Source organism: Canis lupus, chromosome 7 (assembly GCF_048164855.1).
Source record: "Canis lupus baileyi chromosome 7, mCanLup2.hap1, whole genome shotgun sequence".
NCBI classification, from domain to species: domain Eukaryota; kingdom Metazoa; phylum Chordata; class Mammalia; order Carnivora; family Canidae; genus Canis; species Canis lupus.
In genome coordinates, this window is record NC_132844.1 from 69,316,830 (window position 1) to 69,335,667 (window position 18,838).

Sequence of the window (18,838 nt, forward strand, 5' to 3'; positions counted from 1 at the left end):
AGCCCGGGTGGTTCAACGGTTTAGCGCAGCCTGCAGCCCAGGGCGTGATCCTGGAGACCTGGGATCGAGTCCCACGTTAGGCTCCCTGCGTGGAGCCTGCTTCTCCCTCTGCCTGTGTCTCTGCCTCTCTCTCTCCATGTTTCTCATTAGTAAATAAATAAAATCTTAAAAAAAAAAAAGACAATTATCATTGACTCCATTGACTGTGGAGTCAATCAATATTATTATTTTTAAGATTTTATTTATTTATTCATGAGAGACACAAAGAGGCAGAGACATAGAGGGAGAAGCAAGCCCCTCGCAGGGAGCCCAAGGAGGGGCTTGATCCTGGGACTGCGGGATCACGCCCTGAGCCAAAGGCAGACACTCAACCACTGAGCCACCCAGGCATCCCAACTGTAGAGTCAATTTTAGAACATTTTCATCATTTTGAAAAGAACCATACCCATTAGCTATCACTCACTCTTTCCACCCCACCATCCCTCTACCTAAGCAACCACTAATCTTCTTTGTCTTTACAGATTTGCCAATTCTGGACATAATATGCAGTCTTTAGTGGTTGAATTCCTTTGCTTATTAGCATAACATTTTCAAGGTTCATCCATGTTGTAACAGTATATAATAGCATTTCATTCCTTTTTATGGCTGAATAATATTCCATTGTATGGCTATATCACATTTTGCTTATCCGTTCATTCATCAGTTAAGACAGTTGGGTTGTTTCCACCTTTGGCCATTATGAATAATGCGGCTATAAATATTTATGCACACATTTTTGTGTGGATATAGGTTTTCATTTCTCTTAGGTATATACCTAGGAGTAGAACAGCTAGGTCATATGGCAACTCTATGTTTAACTTTTTATGCCAGACTACTTTCAATGTGGATGTACCATTTTACATGGCCACCAGAAGAGTTTGAGGGGTCAGTTATCCCCATGCCCTCCCCAAAGTTTTTATCTGATTCTTTGATCATGGCTGTCCTACTGTCAAGTGCTGTCTCACAGTTTTTGTTTTTGTTTTTTTTAAGATTTATTTGAGAGAAAGAGCACGTACAGGTGTGTGTGGCACACCAAGGCGGGGAGGGGCGGAGGGAGAGAGAGAAACTCAAGCAGACTCTGAGCTGAGTGCAGAGCCTGACATGAGTCTCCATCTCATGACTGTGAAATCATGACCTGATATCACAACCTGAGTTGCAACCGAAAGTCAGGTGCTTAACCAACTGTGCCACCCAGGCGCCCCCATCTCATGGTTTTTATTTCCATTCCCGTATGACTAAGGCTGTCAAGCATCTTCTCCTGTGCTTATTGACCATTTGTATATCTCCCTCAGGGAAATATCTATTCAGATCTTTTGCCCATTTAAAAATCAGGTTGTCTTTTTACTATTGAGTGGTAAGGGTTCTTCTAGGGACAAGTCCCTTATCAGATATCCGATTTGCAAATATTTTCCATTCTTTAGGTTGTCTTTTTGCTTCCTTGATAGTGTTCTCTGAAACACACAAGTTTTTCACTTTCAAGAAGTCCAATTTACTTTTTCCTTTTGTTGCTTATGCTTTTGGTGTCATATCTAAGAATGCATTGCCAAATCTGAGGGTATAAAGATTTATCCCTATGTTTTCTTTCAAGAATTTTATAATTTTTGTTCTTTTTTTAAAGATTTTATTTGAGATTGAGAGACAGCACAAACAGAGGGAGCAGCAGAGGGAGAGGGAGCAGACTCCTCGCTGAGCAGGGAGCTCAATGTGGGGCTCCATCCCAAGACCCTGAGATCAGGACCTGAGCCAAAGGTAGACGGCCAACCACTGAGCCACCCAGGCGTCCTGAATTCTTTTTTTTAATTGAAGAATAACTGGCATACAATATCCTCCTAGCTTTAGGTATAAGTCATAGTGATTCAATATTGTTATATATTATAAAATGATCTCCACGGTAAGTCTAGTTACCGGTAAGTCTATCACCACACACTGTTTTTTTGTTTGTTTGTTTGTTTGTTTGTTTTTTTAGACTTTATTTATTCATGAGAGACACACAGAGAGAGGCAGAGACATAGGCAGAGGGAGAAGTAGGCTCCATGCAGGGAGCCTGATACAGGACTCGATCCCGGGACTCCAGGATCACACCCTGGGCCAAAGGCACACGCTCAACCACTGAGCCACCCAGGCATCCCCACCATACACTGTTGTGAATTCTGTTGCTTTTTGTCACCACCGCATTGCCTGAAACACTGCCTGTTGACATTATCTGTTGGATGTTCAGAGCCCAACCACCAAATGCCACCAGGAACACATCTGTAATCAAAAAAGTTAAGTTTAGTTGGCTTGCTGCAGGTAAAGGAGAACACACCCTACGGGATCTCCAGAGGATCTCAGAAGGAAGATTCTGAGAGTAAGTCCTCATAAAGGGTTGAGGTTTGTGCTGAGTGATTTGAGGAGAGATTGGCAAAGCACAGGCAGGCTGGGATTGGGTGCCACAAGAAGTGGGGGCAACTCAGTGATGGGGATCTCTGTTTATATCTTAGAGGCAGGAAGATTAAAGTAGGGCCAGAGCTGTCACTGGTGGAGAAGCACCTTCACTCAGAGTGGCTGGGGTGGAGTGGCCTTATCTGTGTGCTCTTCTGAGCATGGTCTTTATTCCTCGCGGAACTTCTTGGTCTGTCAGCAGGGCTGTTTTCTATTTTCTGGGAGTCAACAAGCAGTCCCCATGCAGAACTAGAGGGTCAACAGCCAACCAAGGCAGAGCCCATGTATCCTATGACATCAACTCTCAGGCTTGCTTTTGGGGCCAACACAAGGACAAGGGGCAGGCACGGAAGGTGTGTACTAGCCAGGGTCTGAACCACTGACTCACTGTGTGGCTTGGCCCAGTCACTCCTTCCCTGAGGCTTGATTTCCTCATCTGTCATGCAGGGAGATGGGATGGACAGTGCCTGGCTCTCCTTCCAGTTCCTTATCTAGGATATAGCAGTCTTCTTATGCTATTTCAGAGAGAGGGAAGTCTTTGCTGATACACGTGCCTATTTCATCCCCCCCACCCCGAGACACACACACACACACACACACACACACACACACATTCCCCTTCCTTCACTCTCTCCCTGCCCCCAAAACAGCTGACTCATCTGGCCTCAAGTCTCAACTTCTTTGTGACCAGACATTTGGATTTTATACCTGGAAAAATTTTCTAAAACATTTCTTGGGATCCACATAGGATTGCCAACAATTTATTTTGTCAAATAGGACATTAACAATCACAAGTACTACCACCTGTTGCAAGCACTGTGTAATAAAAGAAAGGATGATAGATCAAATAAAGGATAACGCTCTCAAACTGCCTTCACTCCCCTGGTTTCTTGGACAATGATGGGAAAGTCCTCTTGGAATGGACTGTTCTTACCTGGGCTTGGGCCTGGCTGCCTCATCTCACAGCTTTGACTCATTAAAATGCAGATTCGGTGAAAAAGTCAGGCTTGATTGTCCAAAAGGGAGTGATGGACTCCCAGAGGGGATGGTGGGAGGCAGATGTGGGGGTGGGAAGAACTCCGATCTGGGCTCTGAACATCAGGTTTCTGGCAACTGCACTGACCAAGAGGGAAGGACCCACGTGCCCAGACACTTCTCACCACCTCCCTAGTTGTGAGATTGGGAAACACAGGCCTGGGAGAAGGTTTTGAGAAGGCTGAACTAGATGATCAAACGTCCCTCTGGCCTTAACACGTCCCTAACTGGCCTCTTCTTCATCCAGTCATTTCTACCTCCAATGTTCCCCCAAAGCCTGTGAGAAATACTGCGGGTGTGTGTGTGTGTGTGTGTGCGCATGCGCGCGTGCACGTGCGCGACTCCAATAACCTCCATAGGTTTTGTGGAAGGGAGTAGGAAATGGAGAGTAAGTTGTCTACCCCAGGACCAATGTTGTGGGTCTATTTGTTTTTTAACTCTTTAGGGTCACAGAACAATATATGGCATCTGTGGGTTCCCTCAGGAAGGTGAAGAGCTACATTTAAAGATGGGACTCCTCCCACACCCCAGCCCATTCCCCAGGACCCAGAGGCACGCTCTGCTACTGTGCCTTTAAAAAGTGCTCCGAAAAAAAACAAACAAAAAACAAAAACAAAAAAAACAAACAAACAAAAAAAGTGCTCTGGTGTCCCCAAAGGAAACCAATCAAGCAGATGGGGGAGGAGCCTGGCCAAGAGTCCTGCCTACAAAGAGCCTGGTCAAAGCCCCTGGAGTGACAGCCTCCTGAGGGACCCTGAACAGACTTGTTTAAAGAACAGTGTCCCAAGTGGGCCACTCACGTGGTGTAATAACCCAGAGCCCCGGAACTGACCAATCATCCTCAAAGTGGCTGCTGCCCCCATCTTCCCCCAAGATGATAATTTGCTGGGAAAGACGAATGATTTATCTGTCTAATTGGGCTTTTATTTGCATTTTAAATCACGCTCTTTTGCTAAACTAATAGACCCCCTATTTATAGATGACTCCAACACAAAGTGACTACTAATTACTACAATTAATATCACGTTAAGGGCTTGGCAGCCAACTTCACAGCAACTTGTATCGCCTACTCATTTTCAATTAAGGCACATTGACAGGGAGAATACGTGGTTATTAAGAGCGGGTCCTGGGGTGTAATTACTGCTCACAAGGTCATTAAGCAGCTCCCCTGCAGGGGCCTGGGGGCTGGGGGCCTGGATCTCTGTCCTACCCTGGGGTCCTAAAGCCCCAGTGCCCCAGGCTGCCAGGGCAGATGGGGGCCTGGCTCCGAGCTGCCTGGAGGTGGAGCAGATGATGCCGGGAGGCTTGGGGCTGGGATGGGGGTGCAGGCGGGGAGGCTGAGGGGGATGAGCCACCCTTTCTCCAAGACAGCAGTTTGTGGCAGCCACTGGAGAGCTGATAGAACCGCAGGCTTCCGGGCGCAGCAAGTGTCTATGGAGGCCTCTCTGGGACAGGCAGGGGGTTGGCAGCGGGGCCTCAGACTGAGGGGATGGGCCGGGAGGGAGACAGCTGCGTGAGCACTGTGTGGGGGCGGGGCAAGCCTGGGTTAGGGAGCCGGCTTGGTGGGGGCGCTGGGGGAGACGCGGTCTCTAAATGCTGGGGAATAGTCCCTTCTGAGGAGGAGGAGGAGAGCTTGGAGGTGAGGCAAAGCCAGGAAAGAGAAAGAAAAGGCCTGGTGGGGGCGGGGGCAGATGTCAAGGAAGGTTGAGCACCTCAAGAGGGTGCTCCAGGGGCTGTCTCCTTGTTCTTCTCTACCCATTGACAGAGGCCCCCCCTGCAGCCCCCTGTCCCCCGGGGACAAGGTACAGACCGGTGGGGAGGCTCAGGGGCCCAGACACAGGAGTAGGGGATGGACGAGAAGCCCCTGGCTGTGGCATGTGAGCTCCACTCCTGAGGGCTGGTCCCCCGTTACCGGCTCAGCCCTTTGGTGCTTCACGCTGAGAGCTCAGAAGTTGCCAGGCTGGAGGAGTCAGGCCACAGAGGTCTACAAAGGCTACAGAACAGGACGTGATTTCGTCAGAGAAGCGGCTGTTAATCGTGTAGCGGCACGCTTCCATCCTGGGCCGGCCTGTCAGGGCAGCGTGTGCTGGAGGCTGCGGGGCAGGGACCTCTGTGAGGGGATGTCCTCAGCACTTGGCCCCATGTACATGTAGTACACACGGTAGGACTCCTATATGTTTACTGAGCGGAGCTCCGCAGGGACCCAGAGGAAGCCCGCTCTGAGAAGCAAGCCACACGGACAGCATGGGGGGCTCAGGCATGAGGTGGGATCTCCGTGGTCAACTCTACACCTATTGTCTTGATTTGGGAAGAATGTGTAGGTCTGGGGATACCCTTCTCCTCTATTGCCGGCCCCAGGCCCTCACTAAACACCCTCTCACCCAACTGGCACCCCCACCTCCCCACCTACTGCCTCATCAGGAAGGGGCACTGGGTCTTCATGGGCCAGTGGGGAGGTGAGGCAGTGCACCGGGCCCCCCAGGGGAGAACTGGGGTAGGCATGGATGGGTAGGAAGTCCCTGTTGCCTTCCCCTGCTCTTCTGGAAGGTTTGTCTCACCACCCCTGCGGTGACGAATCCTCCCCAGGCTCTGTCCTCCTCTTCTGGCGCTACCTCCGTTGCCTTGTTCCTTGGAATCCGACCCTTTCTAAATCACCTCTAGCTGCTTCCATATTCCTCCTCTGCTCTCCCCGCAGTAGATGCTTCATCAGCGCCCATGGAGAGAAAGGGCAAGGCAGGGAGAAAAGGTGGGAGGAGCTACACTTTTGTCTATGGGGATCAGGCTTGCCTGCACAAAACAGGGGTGTCAAATAGGACAGATGTCTCTCCCTCACTTTAGCAGAGGCCATCCAGGGCTGGTTCTCAGGGGCGCCAGGGTTAGCCATTCCTCTTCCATCCTCACAACATGGCCTCTGTCTCCTGGTCGGTATGGCAGTCGTTGCTTGTATGCCTTCCAGCCAGGGGCAGCAGGCAAGTCCCCTTGAGGGGCTTCCCAAAACCCACATGTGGCGATTGTTGGTGTGTCTGTTCACAGGGCCACACCGGGCTGCCGAGGAGGGCCACGGGGTCATGCAACCACCTCACTTCCACGTCACAGGCAGGGCTCTATCAGAAAGGCAGGGCTGGATGTGGAGGGACAGTCCTCCGTCGCATGGGGACAGTCAGCACGGTCAGGTCTGTGAGGGTGGGGGGATCCCTGATCCTGGATGGACCGGAGCTGCCAGCTGCCACACCCCACAGCCCTCTGGAAAGGATCAGAGGGGTGTCACAACACACGAACCTGAACAAAAAGCAGGGGCCACAAAGGGGCCAGAGGCCATTTGGAGAGAGGTTGGCGGTTTGGTGGGGCCAGAAGCTGGGGCTGAGCAGGGGGCTGGGCTGGAGAGCGCTTAGGGTCACGCATCCGTGTCACAGGTCTCCTGAATCCTACCGTGAGTGCTCAGTTTTTTCCCAAGCACTTGCTGTGGGTCAGACATCCTTTTGAGAATCAGAAATGCTTTATCATGTTTTTCTTTTCCTCCCGGAGATCCTATGAGAGACATGCTGCCCCATTTTACCTGGGGAGATTACCAAGGCTCAGCGAGGTTAGGTATTTGGGGAGACCGTGAGCTATTCATTCAAGAGGCTGCTATTCATTCACTGCCGAGTCACCTGCTGGTATGTCCAGCTCAGGGGCTAAGGGACCTTGCCGTGAAACCCAAGGGGAAGTGCCATGGAGGGTAACCCCAGAAAGTAGGGTGTCATACAGCCCTGCAGAACCTGGGACCGTCTCCCCAAGGGCTATTTCTTATCTCCCCCTGCCCTACCCCCCACTCAGCCTCAATTCTCCTGGCTGTGCTCACCCTTCTGTCTTCTAGCATCGCTTCACCCAGGCTCCCTCCGGCTCCCGCTGACCTCCCCCCGCCGCCATCCTACCTCCTTGGCAAATGAAACTTTACCTTCTCCCACTACTCAGGGCTCAGAAGGTGGTCAGAAGGGGGAGGCTAGGCTGTCAGAAGGGGGGAGGTCCCCAGGGCTGTGCCTCCATTCCTGGCCCTAGCACAGGCAGGATATTCCTTTGGGCAAAGAGCATGTTCAGAGGCTCTCCCCTGAGCCCACTAAGCTGTCTCACTCGGGGTGGCAGGGAACTTGGTGGGCCGGGGGGGCGGGGGGCGGGGGTGGAAAGGGGCTGTTGCTGCCAACCAGGGAAGAGAGGGCATATAGTAGGCACTAAAGAAATGCTAAGCATCCTTCTTGTCTTCGCCATCATAACACCTAAGGCCTTCAGTGCAGGTGCTCTGCCGAGGCCCGTCATCTCACCCAGCCTCTCGAGGACCCCTGGCACCAAGAGACTGCTCCTCATGTGGCTCCCAGGCTGGGTCAGGGGGGTTGTACCACCCTTGGGTTTGTTTCCTGCCCCACCACCACAGCCCTCAGACTTCATTTGTTTGGCATTTTTTTTGTTCCTCCCACCCTTTCAGCTGGAACATTAGCTCCAGAAAGGTGGGGTACTTGTCTGTCTTGTTCATAGATGGATTCCTGAGGCCTTGGCCATGTGATTGTGGCCTGAAAATATTTGTTCAATGAATGAATGAATGAGTGACTGTTCTCATCCCAATTCTACAAATGGGGAACTTAAATCAGCTACTCCCCTCCTGGGGCCTCCCAAGTCTTCCAGCTTTGGCCCAGCACCCCATTTTCCATCCTGGGATCCTTTCCTACCTCTGTCTCTGCCTGGCTCATCTCAAGCCCCTTCTCTGTGGGGCCAGCTGGGGTTCTTCCTCCCCCCACTCCCGTTCTTGTGCGAGGTTCTTCACCAAAGCCCCTTGGGTTGGTTCAAGAGATGAGGGGATTTACTATGGATGCCCAGTAGCTCACATGCTCTCAGGCCAGGCCAGCAGAGTGTCTCAGGACAGACCATGAGGTACTACTGAGCCAGAAGCAGCGCTCAGCCATACCTACGTCTGAGCTGGCTAACCACACCCTTCTCCCCACTTGGCAGCTGGGACACTAGAGCTGGATGCCAGAAGCCCTACTCAGTCTCCCAAAAGCTCAAAGGCTCCTCATTTTCTGGAAGATGGAACTTCCCAAGCAGCCTCACAGCAGCACATCTGGTGACAAAAGCCTATGTCACTGCCTCCACCACCTCTCCAGGAGCCCATGATGAGAAGTCTCTGGATTCATGATAGGGATCACTGAACTCCTAACAAGGGAAATAACCCCATTCTCATCCTAGAGGGGAAGGCGTCTGTGATAGGTCCCCGCATGGGAAAGTGTGGTGTGCACCAAAGTCCACTCTGATGGAGGCAGGGCTGTGCCCCTTTGGCATCCCTTGGGAACAGTCCAGAAAGCCCAAAGGTATGCCCCACTGCTACCCTCAAAACCTTGCAATATGAGTCTCCCTACATGGGGAGCTGGAGCCCTTGGGGTGCCAGGAGACAGGAGAGAGGCTGGGGTCTAGGGGATGCAATGAGATGGCATGGGATGGGGTGGGATGAGTGGGAGCAGGGGAGGGAGATCCCTGGGAACTCTCCCAGGTGCCCACCCAAGGCCAGCTGCCTATGTTGGATGGTGGCCCAAAGGAAAGCAAAGACCCATTTGTACATCCCTTGCCTTTGTTTCCCTGGTTGCCAGTAGCAGGAAAGTTTCATCCCTGGTGTTGGCCCCCGGCAGGTAGTATAACTGGATCCCAGGCCAGAACTCTGCTGAGCACCTAGACTAGATACCCACATCTTCCATCTCCTCCCCCATGTGCTTGAACCCAGCCTCTCCAACCGGACATGGTCCCTTCTGTCTACAGTGGCCCCTCCCTTGTGTCCCCTCCCCCTCACTGAAGGCCGCCTCCACACACCTGGTTTCCCACTCTCTCTCCAAACAGCCACGTCTACCCCTTTGTCGGTCTGTAAGCCTTGTATGGTCTGTCTCCGCACTCTTTCTCCATACCTCTGTCCCTCCCTGAGCATTGGCCCTGCCTGCCTAACTGCCATGGTCTCCTAACTGGCCCCCACCCCCCAGCCTGGCCTGTGCTGCTGGCTGGCTAAGACCTCTCTCCAGCCTGCACTGGGTGCCATCTCTGCTCACTCCTCTCGATGTGGCCCCATGTGCTCTGGCCTGGGCCTGCTGCTTCTCCTGCCGCAGTTCTTCCCGGCCCTCCAGCGGAATTCCTCCCTGTTCCTTAGCTGTGTCATCTTGCCACCCTCTCGCCTTCCTTCCCCTGGCTTGCTCCTTTCCATCCTTTAGGCTTTAGCCAGGACAACTCTACCTCCTGGACGCTCTCCGTGCCCGTTGTTCCCTCTAGACTGAGAGTCACACTTCTTCTGTATGCCTTCCAACCTGTTGTGCTGTCTCCAACCTACACTTCTCGCACCACTGCCCATTCTGTGGTGGCAGAGGCCATATCCATTCTTGTTTTTTGCCGAATTGCCATAAAATCCTAATCTATTCTTTAGGGGCCAGCAGGAAGGCTGGTGAAGCCAGGACTCTGCCCTCAATGTGAGGGACCTTGGCAGGATGGAGGAGGAGATAGGGAGGGAGCTATGCCAGAACACAGTTGACTGGGGTGCTGGTGTGCACCCCAAGGTCCTTCCTCCTCCGTGGCCATCATCAGTGACTGCACCTAGGGATGATGCGTGAGGTGGTTCCGGCTGATGAGATGTAAGTGAAGGTGATAGGCCCAAAAGGGCCCCATCTGCCCCATCAGGCCTCTGTCCCTTCCCTCTAGGCATGGTATCCGGAGAAGCTCTAGCATCTTGTGAGCACGAGGGTAGAGGGGACATGCTGCGGATGGCAAAAAGATGGACAAGGTCCTGATGGCCTGGGTCCCAGCCCCAGCTGGACAACTTCCACATTTCCTCTCATAACATAGTGGGTGCTATGTGGGTGCTATGCCTGGGCCACTGACCAAGACCTGGGGAGACTCCTCCCGCCCTCCTCAGTTGTCCTGGCTGCCCACTGGGGACTGAAGGCACCTCCTTTTCCTGCCACCATACCATCACCCATGGTCAAGAGACCCTGCTCCAGGCATATTCCTGGCCCATGAGCCCAGTGAGGATGTTCCCAGGCTTACAAGCTTTTATGATACTATGTTTTAATCCTCCATCTGAGCTGAGGTCTTAGTCCTCCTTGCCCCTGGAGGAAGGGCTAACATACAGCCTGGTCTCTAACTCTGGCCTCTCTGGCTCCCCCATCTACCGTAATTGTGGCTGCCAGAAACCCCTGGCCCTGCAGGCCTGTCCCCTGTTCCTGGAGGGTCTATTAGGGGACACTCAGGAGGCACTCCCCTGACCCAGCCTCCACGGATCATCAGGCAAAGCAGCCAGGCCCATGTCTCTGGGATCCAAGCACAGACTCTGGACACAGAATAATCTGTGGGACACAGGATGTTTAGCCCAAGGCCACACATGGGATCAGTCAGTATGAGCGCTTTGTTCTCTGGCTCTCCACACTAATGACCCAGTAAACACCTTGGGAAAGACCAGAGAATGCTGACAGCCAAGGAGTCCTCTTGAAGGCAGGAGGGCCACATCCCCTGACAAAAATGGGCTGATGGGGCAGCTGTGACATTTTTTTAAATTTATATTTTCATTGGAGTTCAGTTTGCCAACATATAGCATAACACCCAATGCTCATCCTGCCAAGTGCCTCCTTCAGTGCCCATCATCCAGTCACCCCAACTCCCCCCCCACCTCCCCGCAGCTGTGACATTTAACCAACATGACAATTGGGCAGAGAAAATGAAATCTCTTTATTTGGTCTATAGCTTAAGAAAAACAAAAAAATTAAAATACAAAAACAAAACAAAACAAAACAAAAAACCCTGCCCATATGTTCAATCTGGTTTAAAGTTCAGTCCCATTCAATAATGGAGAGTCTCTCTGAGGCCCCATGTGTGGCCTGCTCTGGTTTTCAGGGTGAGGCTCTCTGCCCACCCCTCTCCCCCAACCCCACCCCACCCCAGGAGCAGCGTCGTGGCTCCTTCTGTGGTCTGAGCAGTGCTCCTGCTGGCCCTCTGCACCGGCTGCAGCCTCCATGTGGTCTAGTGTGGTGTCAGCACTAGAGGTGCCACTATACCAGGCACCTCTGACTGAATAGCCAGGCTCTTCTGGGTCTTTCCTAAAGCACATGGGAACCAGGACAGCTCAAGAAAGCTCAGACTCTGGGACCCCTCAGTCTGCCCAGGGCCAGGTCCGTGGGACACTCGCCCTTTGTTTTGGCAGTACTCAGCTAAGAATGCTCTCTTCAGATGCTCTGGGGCCGAACCCCAGAGAGGGCTTTCTCTTCTCTCTTCTCCTTCCCAGAATCTCCTGGGTAGGCAGGGTTGGCTTTGTCCCTTCCTTTTCTAGCTGAACCTCACTTAAGTAAAAATTCCATAGTCTGGCTCACTCACTCAGCCTGGCCCTCAACATACTACTGAAGGGGACTGGAGAGTTAGACACTCTTCTTTCAGAACTAAACCCTAGTTTGCTAACTCCCAGTATTGTAGCTAATGTATTGCTATAGAACCAGACACTGGTGGTTATTTCCACAGCCTCTTTTGTTCTTCCTAGAACCTATTGGAATGCTCCCATATGCCAGCTTTCACTGTAATGCTGGCCGCTTCTCTATCTGGGCTTTATTCCTGGCTCCCTTGCTCCTGGATGTTTTTTTGGGGCATGGAAACTGGCCAGTCCATCATGAGACTTGGTGTCACCCTAGTCCATCACGAGCCCAAAGCTTCATCCCCATCTCCAAACCACCCCCATCCCTGTTCTTGTATATATTCTCTTCCTGAAAAGTTGAGGCTGGTAGAATGCAAGTCCCCTGTAGAGGAAGAGTCTCTGGCTATCCAGACCAAGTTCAAGGCCAGGCCACCAGCCAGAGAGGCCTGGCCCCAAGGATAGTACTGACACAGGGCCCTGCCACCAGCACCTCTGCACTTCCAAGCCCTTCAACCAGGGACCTTGCTTAAGCACTAAAGCACTTCCTGGTCCCCACCCAGGCCCTTAGGAAGCAATCCTCCCACTCTCTCGGCTGCCCCTTCCTGCTAGTAACGGCACCTCAGAGCTTCCACAGCCACTCCTGCACCTTCTCTACTGGCAGGATCCCCAGTGCTACACACAGGTTTCTGCTTTGGTGGCTATTTGGGGCTAACCCTTAGCCCTTCGTCCCCTTAACTTTATTTATTCTAACCTCCTAAATCTGTGTTTCCCCTGAAATCAGAACAGCAGTGAGATCAAACCCCAGAAACTCTAATACCTGATCCTTACAAAAGTGACATTCCCAAAAACCTTTGCAACAAGCTGTCCCAACTTGGATTCCATTACCTTGGCTTATGAACCAGACTATCAGGCAGGGTCAGTCCCAAAGAGGACTACTTTCTTTGAAGTTCTTTAGTGTGGGTGTCCTGCCTAGAAATTCCTTCTTCCTGTGGCATAAGACCCTTTGCTTGGTCTTCTCTGACCAGCGGGAGTCCAGGTGCTGCCAGGAAGGCCTAGCGACCGGTGCAGGGATCTGTCATGGTCCCCATCGATCTCAGCCTGTCTCAGCTTACACCATCTGGCATGGTGGCCCTGCTTTCAATGGGATCTTCCTGTGCTGCTCCAGCTGGCTGTTTCTGGCCTCCCATCATTGCCCCTGACTTCCTATAGCCTGTGAATGCACATACAATATCCAGAACAAGCCGGGTCACAGCTGACCTTTGGGAGACTCAAGAAAATCCAAAGAGGTATGAAAGTGAAGTGGGGACCACAAAGAACCAACCAGAGGATGAGCACCCGCTCCGCCAGCCACCAGCACTTCTGTTTGGTTAGGGACAAATGCTTCGTGTCATTTCTGAGATTTCTTGGACATCTTTATTTAAGCTGTTAACCTCACTATTCCTGGCAGAGAAGCATATAAAATGGACAGGACTCCGTGCCTGACCAGGAGGTGACTGGCCAGGCAGCTGGAGCACTGCTCCAAGGCCACTGCCGAGACCAGGAAGAAGAGCCTGCAAAGATAGGGCAGGTGGTTGCAGCTGTGAAGGAAAGAGGATACTGCCCTGAGACCCTGTGGCTCAAGCAACAGAGGGACCCACAGGGACGGACCCAAGACCAGGGAGCAGGACAGGGCTTTCACAGCAAGAGCCCTACTACAAACAGAGGATTGGGATAAGGAGTGGGAAGTGAGCAGGGTTGGGAGGTGAGGGTGACATGGGGGGAGCAGATGTGTGAGATGGTGGGTCCCTGCAGAGGAAATGCCAATGGGGCACGTTGCTCTGTGGGATCGGCAGCATGGGGAGGCTGCAGAGGCTCATCAGATTGGTCCCCAATGGGCAAGTGTGGAGAGTTCAAGGCCATGCCTCACTCGACGGCTCCTTGGCCCAGACACCGAGCCCTAGAGGGTCTCCAAGGCTCAGGCTTGAACACTCTTTGGGGAAGCTATAGGATGCTTCCAGACTTTCCATAGGGGTGAGGGACCTGGCCAAAGCCAAACAGGCCAAGAGGACATGGATGGGGTTAAGGGCAATATTCCCCCTGATTCTTGCTCTTTGAATAGTTTTGTCCAGCCCCAAATATACCCAACCCAAACTGGTGTCAGTTTGGGGTTCCTCTTTCCAAACCCAGATATTTTATCTCTTAAAAATAAAAGATTTGAATTCCCTCACAAGTATACAAAGAGGGAAGGAGCCCCTGGGAAGAGAGAAAAAGGCATCATCAACCTATTCTAGAACCCACCTTCAGTGAAGTTCGAAGTTTCTCTCTGAGCTTCCCTATCCCACTGTCTGACAGTCCCTGAACTCTGAGGTGGTCAGAACCTGCAGAGCAAGGGGAAATCTCAAGGTGCCTTCTGTTCCTTCTCCTTGCATTGTCCACGCTGGGGTCTCAGAGGCAGTGGTGACAGTGCAATTGGCTAGGAAGGAGAAAAGGACTGGAACTGCCTATGTTAAAGCTGAGAAGAAGCCCAGTTTACAGTGTCCATCTAGAACTCCTGCATCTGGGGGTGGGGGGTGTTTCCCTGCCTCCACGGGATGAGCATCAAGGAGATTTGATAGGACTCCCACCCCAGAGACCTGGTGTTCGTCCATGTGTTGTCATCCACCCATTCATCCATTCAACAAATACTCATTGAGTGCCCATCTGTGGCAGGCCCCATTCTAGAAGCTGAAGGTATAGCTACAGCCAAGAATGACCAGAACCCCACCTTCATGGAATTTACCCTCTAGGGAGGAACCAACAAGGAAACAGAGATGGACAAGATCAATCCAGAGAATGTCAAGAAAACAGGACCAACAGGGTGACAGGACAGTCTTAGGGGTGGGGTGGGCACTGGAGCTGAGAGGTATCAGATAAGGCTTTTCTGAGAGGACATTAGCTGAGCTAGAGGGAGGAAGATGAGCCAGCTATGCACAGAAGAATAGAAAGTGTTTCAGGAGAAGTCAGGAGGTTTCAATTCCAGGAACCAGTCAGGGGATGGAGGAAAGCAAGATCTGCTCCCTGGAGAAAAGCCACTGGCTGTCCAGGCCTCCCCTGGGGGCCCCTCTGCTTAGCGTCTACTGTGCTTGTCTGGGATGTAAACCCTTTTCCCGGCACCCCACCAGGAGCCTCCCCTGCCCCCTCACTTCTAACCAGCTGTTACTGAAGAGAAAGGGCAACCACAGCCAAGAATGAAACCATATCAGAGTCCCTCTCTCCCACTCCCCACTCTGTTGGGCCCTCCCAAAAATGCAAGGACATCTGAAGCGTGGTTTATCGTTTCCACTGTTCAGTTCAGGTTGGCCTGCATTCGTGGCCCACCTGGGCTGTGCCCTGCTGCAGCCATCCTGGACCCTGGCTGGGGACCCCAGCTCTGCCCTGGGAAGGAACTCCTACTTTCCCTCCCCTGTGCCCCAAACCCTGCAGGTCCCCTCCACTACCCTCCCTCTGAGCTGCCCTGCCTGGGCCATGACTGATTATGGAGCCCTCTGGTCCCAGGGCCCAGCCTGTCCACTAGACAAAGGGCTGGCTCCTAAGGTCTGTCCCCTCAGCCCAGCGTCTGAGTCCACATCCTTCCTGAGCAGATCTTTCCTGCTCCCTCTCCCATGACCTCCCTTCTACTGCACCCACCTGAGCTTTTCCTACATTCCTTTGCTCCTGAGCATGTCCCCAGCACCAGGTTTAATTCTTCATTGTCCTTGAACTCCTCTCTTCCACCCTCACTGAAATGTCATCAGTTGTCAGAGCCAATGTCATTGCTGTCTATGGCCAGTGCCCAGGCGTACTCAATACCTTTTCATACTAGACCATCAGCCACCATTACTCGGGGCCACCCAGCTTCCCTGAAGCTCCTCATTTATTCCCAGGGAGTGGTGGTGGGTGGGGGAAGCTTTACAAAAAGTGCAGGGTCAGGCCTGTCTTCAATATTATCTAGCTAGACCTTGCTTTAGTCTTAGAGATTAAAAGCAAGTTAAGCCATACATGGAGTATCATAAAATGCTAAATAAAATATGGGATGCAGACAATAAAATCTCTCTGTTATCAGAGGCCTGGGGCGATGGTGGTTGTCTAGAGTGGAGGGAAAGGGCCCCGGGCAGGCCTTGGAAAGCAGGCTGAGAGTGCTAGAAGCGAGGAGGGGGGTGGGAAGCTGCAGGTATTTAGATACGCTCCCCTCCAGCCCCCCTCCAAAAAGTCAGATACTCTTTAGTGACATTATAGAATGAATCCCCAGAATAGGAAGGAGGAGAAGCCCTTGGAGGCCTGCTTCCTGCTGCTTCCCTGTTGTTTCGATGAAGGCATGTGGAGCCCAGCGGGGAGGCCTGAGCGGCTGGTCTTGTCTTTCTTTGATGGGTCCCAGAGGACACATTGGCTGAGGGCTGGGTAGTTCTGGAGAGTTTGCTGGGGATGAAGAAGCAAAGAGGGAAAGGCCTTGGGGTGGGGGTGGGGGGTGCTTCAGTACTTTAGATTTGGGGGCATGCAGGAGGAGGAGACAGGCAGGATGCGGCCACCTCCATGCCCAGGAAAAAGGCCCTTTCAGCCTGGCTGAAAGTGGACTGACAGCAGGCTCTGTTGTTGGTACAGGTGGAGGGTCCGAGGGGTTTGGGGGTAGGGGGCAGGCGCTGCGGCAACTGCCAGAGACAAGCCCTTCAAAGGAGGCGTGAGGCGGCCCACCAAGCAGCGCAAGTCTGGCTGCAGAAGAGAGGTTCCCATCACATTGCCAATCATTTGCTTAGATGTGGTCCAAAAGGGTGGCCATCATTTATTTCCCCTCCTCCCTTCCCTGCTCCCAAGGCCCAGAATGCCTGTCCTCCCAGCCACTCAATTTCCACAGAGCATCCTGCCCCAGCATGAATCCTCGCACCTCTCCCTTTCACCTTATACCTTGGGGGTCTTCTTCACCCACCCTCTCTGCCTTATCCTCTTCATCTCCCCGGGCCTCATACTCCATGTATGGCTTAACTGGCCCTGGATTCTGGAACCTCTGATCTCCAGGTCAGTCCGCACATAGCGATTCCTTGCCGCCACCCTCTGTGGCCCGGCCTATTGCAGGCTGGTTCACCATTTCGTGCCAGCACTCCCACTCTGTCTGCTGGATTCATCTTCCGCTAATTCTCCTCTGAGGGTTTTGTTCCAATGCAGGAAACAAGTCAGGCAGGGCCTCTGAGACCAAAAGCATGGGCTGGATGGAGGGCTCTAAGTTGCTGGGAGTGGGGTTCAAATGGAATCAGGGTGGTTTCCCAACTAAGAAAAAGGACAACTGGCATCAGACTCTACTGGGATTCCAGTTGGTACCTACCCAGGGCCAGTCAGTAGGCACGAAGAAATGCTCAAGGGTTGGAAGAAAATAGTAAGGACATTTACCCACAGAATCCGACCACTGGTGGGCCCAGGGAGTGGCGGAAAAGCAAAGACAAACGTGTAACTGTATCTACATACGTATCACAAGTGGAGGAATCAGATGGGGTGCTTGGTGCAGGAGCCAGCGAAAGAGAATTAATTGGTGGAAGGCAGCTGGATGGATGGCAGCGGCTCTGACTGACGAGAAATTCTACAGGGAGGAAGAAGGTGGCAGGAGCTGCTCACTCGACTCCACTGTACGTAGATAAGCAAACGATCGTCACGTTGCTGTATCGCACTGGGTTTCATAGCTAAACCTCATTTTGCTAATTGCCCTGAGATGTCCCCAAAGCTTTCTAGAACTTTCATCTTTTCCAGTTGCACCACTTTTCTGGATGATGAGTTCCATATGTGATTCCCATCAGTCAGTTGTCATTTCACTCCTCAGAATGAAACTCCCTTCTCCTGGCTCCAGCTGCTGACTGCCTCATCAGGACGAGGCGTGGAGGTGAGGCTCTTAGTGAAGATAAATGGCTGCTTCCTCAAATACAGAGTTTTCTCATCCATAAAGATAGGAAAAGGGCTGGGTTCATTCTCCAAATGGACACAGCCGGAGTGGGAGGCGTCCTCAGGGTGGCAGCGAGGCTCTTAATGCCCGTGTGATATTTCACGCTCTGGTGGCAGAGGGCCGGCCCTAGCTGTGCCCCCACAGGTACTCGATTTCCGGGAAAGGACCTAGGATGAAATGTGGCCATCAATAAGGGGGGAAAAAACATCAAAGAAACTATCTAAAGCGCAAAAACCCCCGTAGAAAGCCTTGGAGAATGCTTGAAAACAGGAGAAGAAAAAAAAAGGTGTCTCGCAGAGCAAAAATGTCTTGGGCTGTGACCAGATGCCACTGAATGCCTACTACAAAGCTGCCACGAGCAGAAGGCCCCCTGGGGGAGGGCGCTGGGAAGGGCAGCCCTGGGCTCTTCATGTACCCCCGACCCCAGCACACATCAAAAGTAAGAACTAGAGAACCATCGATCAGGTTGCAGGAGGATTCCATCAGCGATAGAATGACAGCAGGACACGGGGAACCCCAGACACATGTCTTACAAATGAAGGCCAGGCGTCCTCCCTGTCTGCACACAACACACAGAGGTTTAAGAAAGCCTGCCGTGCCCACTGTCCATGGCCACCCAGCCAGCTCCCAGGGAGCCAGAGCAACTGTGGCCGGGAGAGAAGCTCCAACCTTTCTTGCCAGGACTTGGGCAAACAAAGCCCTGGCCACAGATAACGCCCCTTTGAGCGCTCTGAATAAAAGGTTCTATACTCCACCACTACTGTTGGTGTAATGCCACGGTTCAACCCTCACACTCCCTCCTTTCTGGCCCTGCCATTGTAAGACCTCGACAATGTTGGCCCAACAACTTCTAGCAGGGATACTGAGGATCTCTTGGGCACCTTTTGGACAAATTAGAAAAAGGCATCCCCTCTTCCCACCTCCCATCTCAGGTGAATCCAGGGCAGCTGGACCCTGTCCAGCCTGTTGGGGGAAGCTGGCACATGCCAGCAGGGGGAGAGGCCCCCCACCACAGCCCTCAGAGCTCC

At 52.5% G+C, this 18,838-nt stretch overlaps 1 long non-coding RNA gene across 9 annotated transcripts in view; it reads right to left on the reverse strand.

The window, feature by feature from the left end:
• Window positions 1-268: 268 nt before the first annotated feature.
• LOC140637186 (uncharacterized) overlaps window positions 269-18,838 on the reverse strand; it is a 33,723-nt gene continuing 15,153 nt past the window's right edge. For 2 of the 9 annotated variants that reach the window (XR_012034428.1, XR_012034429.1), the window contains exons 2-4: window positions 3,395-17,977; window positions 2,849-2,975; window positions 273-2,289 (exon numbers count right to left, since the gene is read on the reverse strand). This is a non-coding gene — a long non-coding RNA (uncharacterized lncRNA). Of the gene's footprint in view, window positions 2,290-2,848; window positions 2,976-3,394; window positions 17,978-18,838 lie in introns of all 9 variants that reach the window. The other 7 variants (XR_012034434.1, XR_012034432.1, XR_012034433.1 and 4 more) reach the window with 7 other exon arrangements.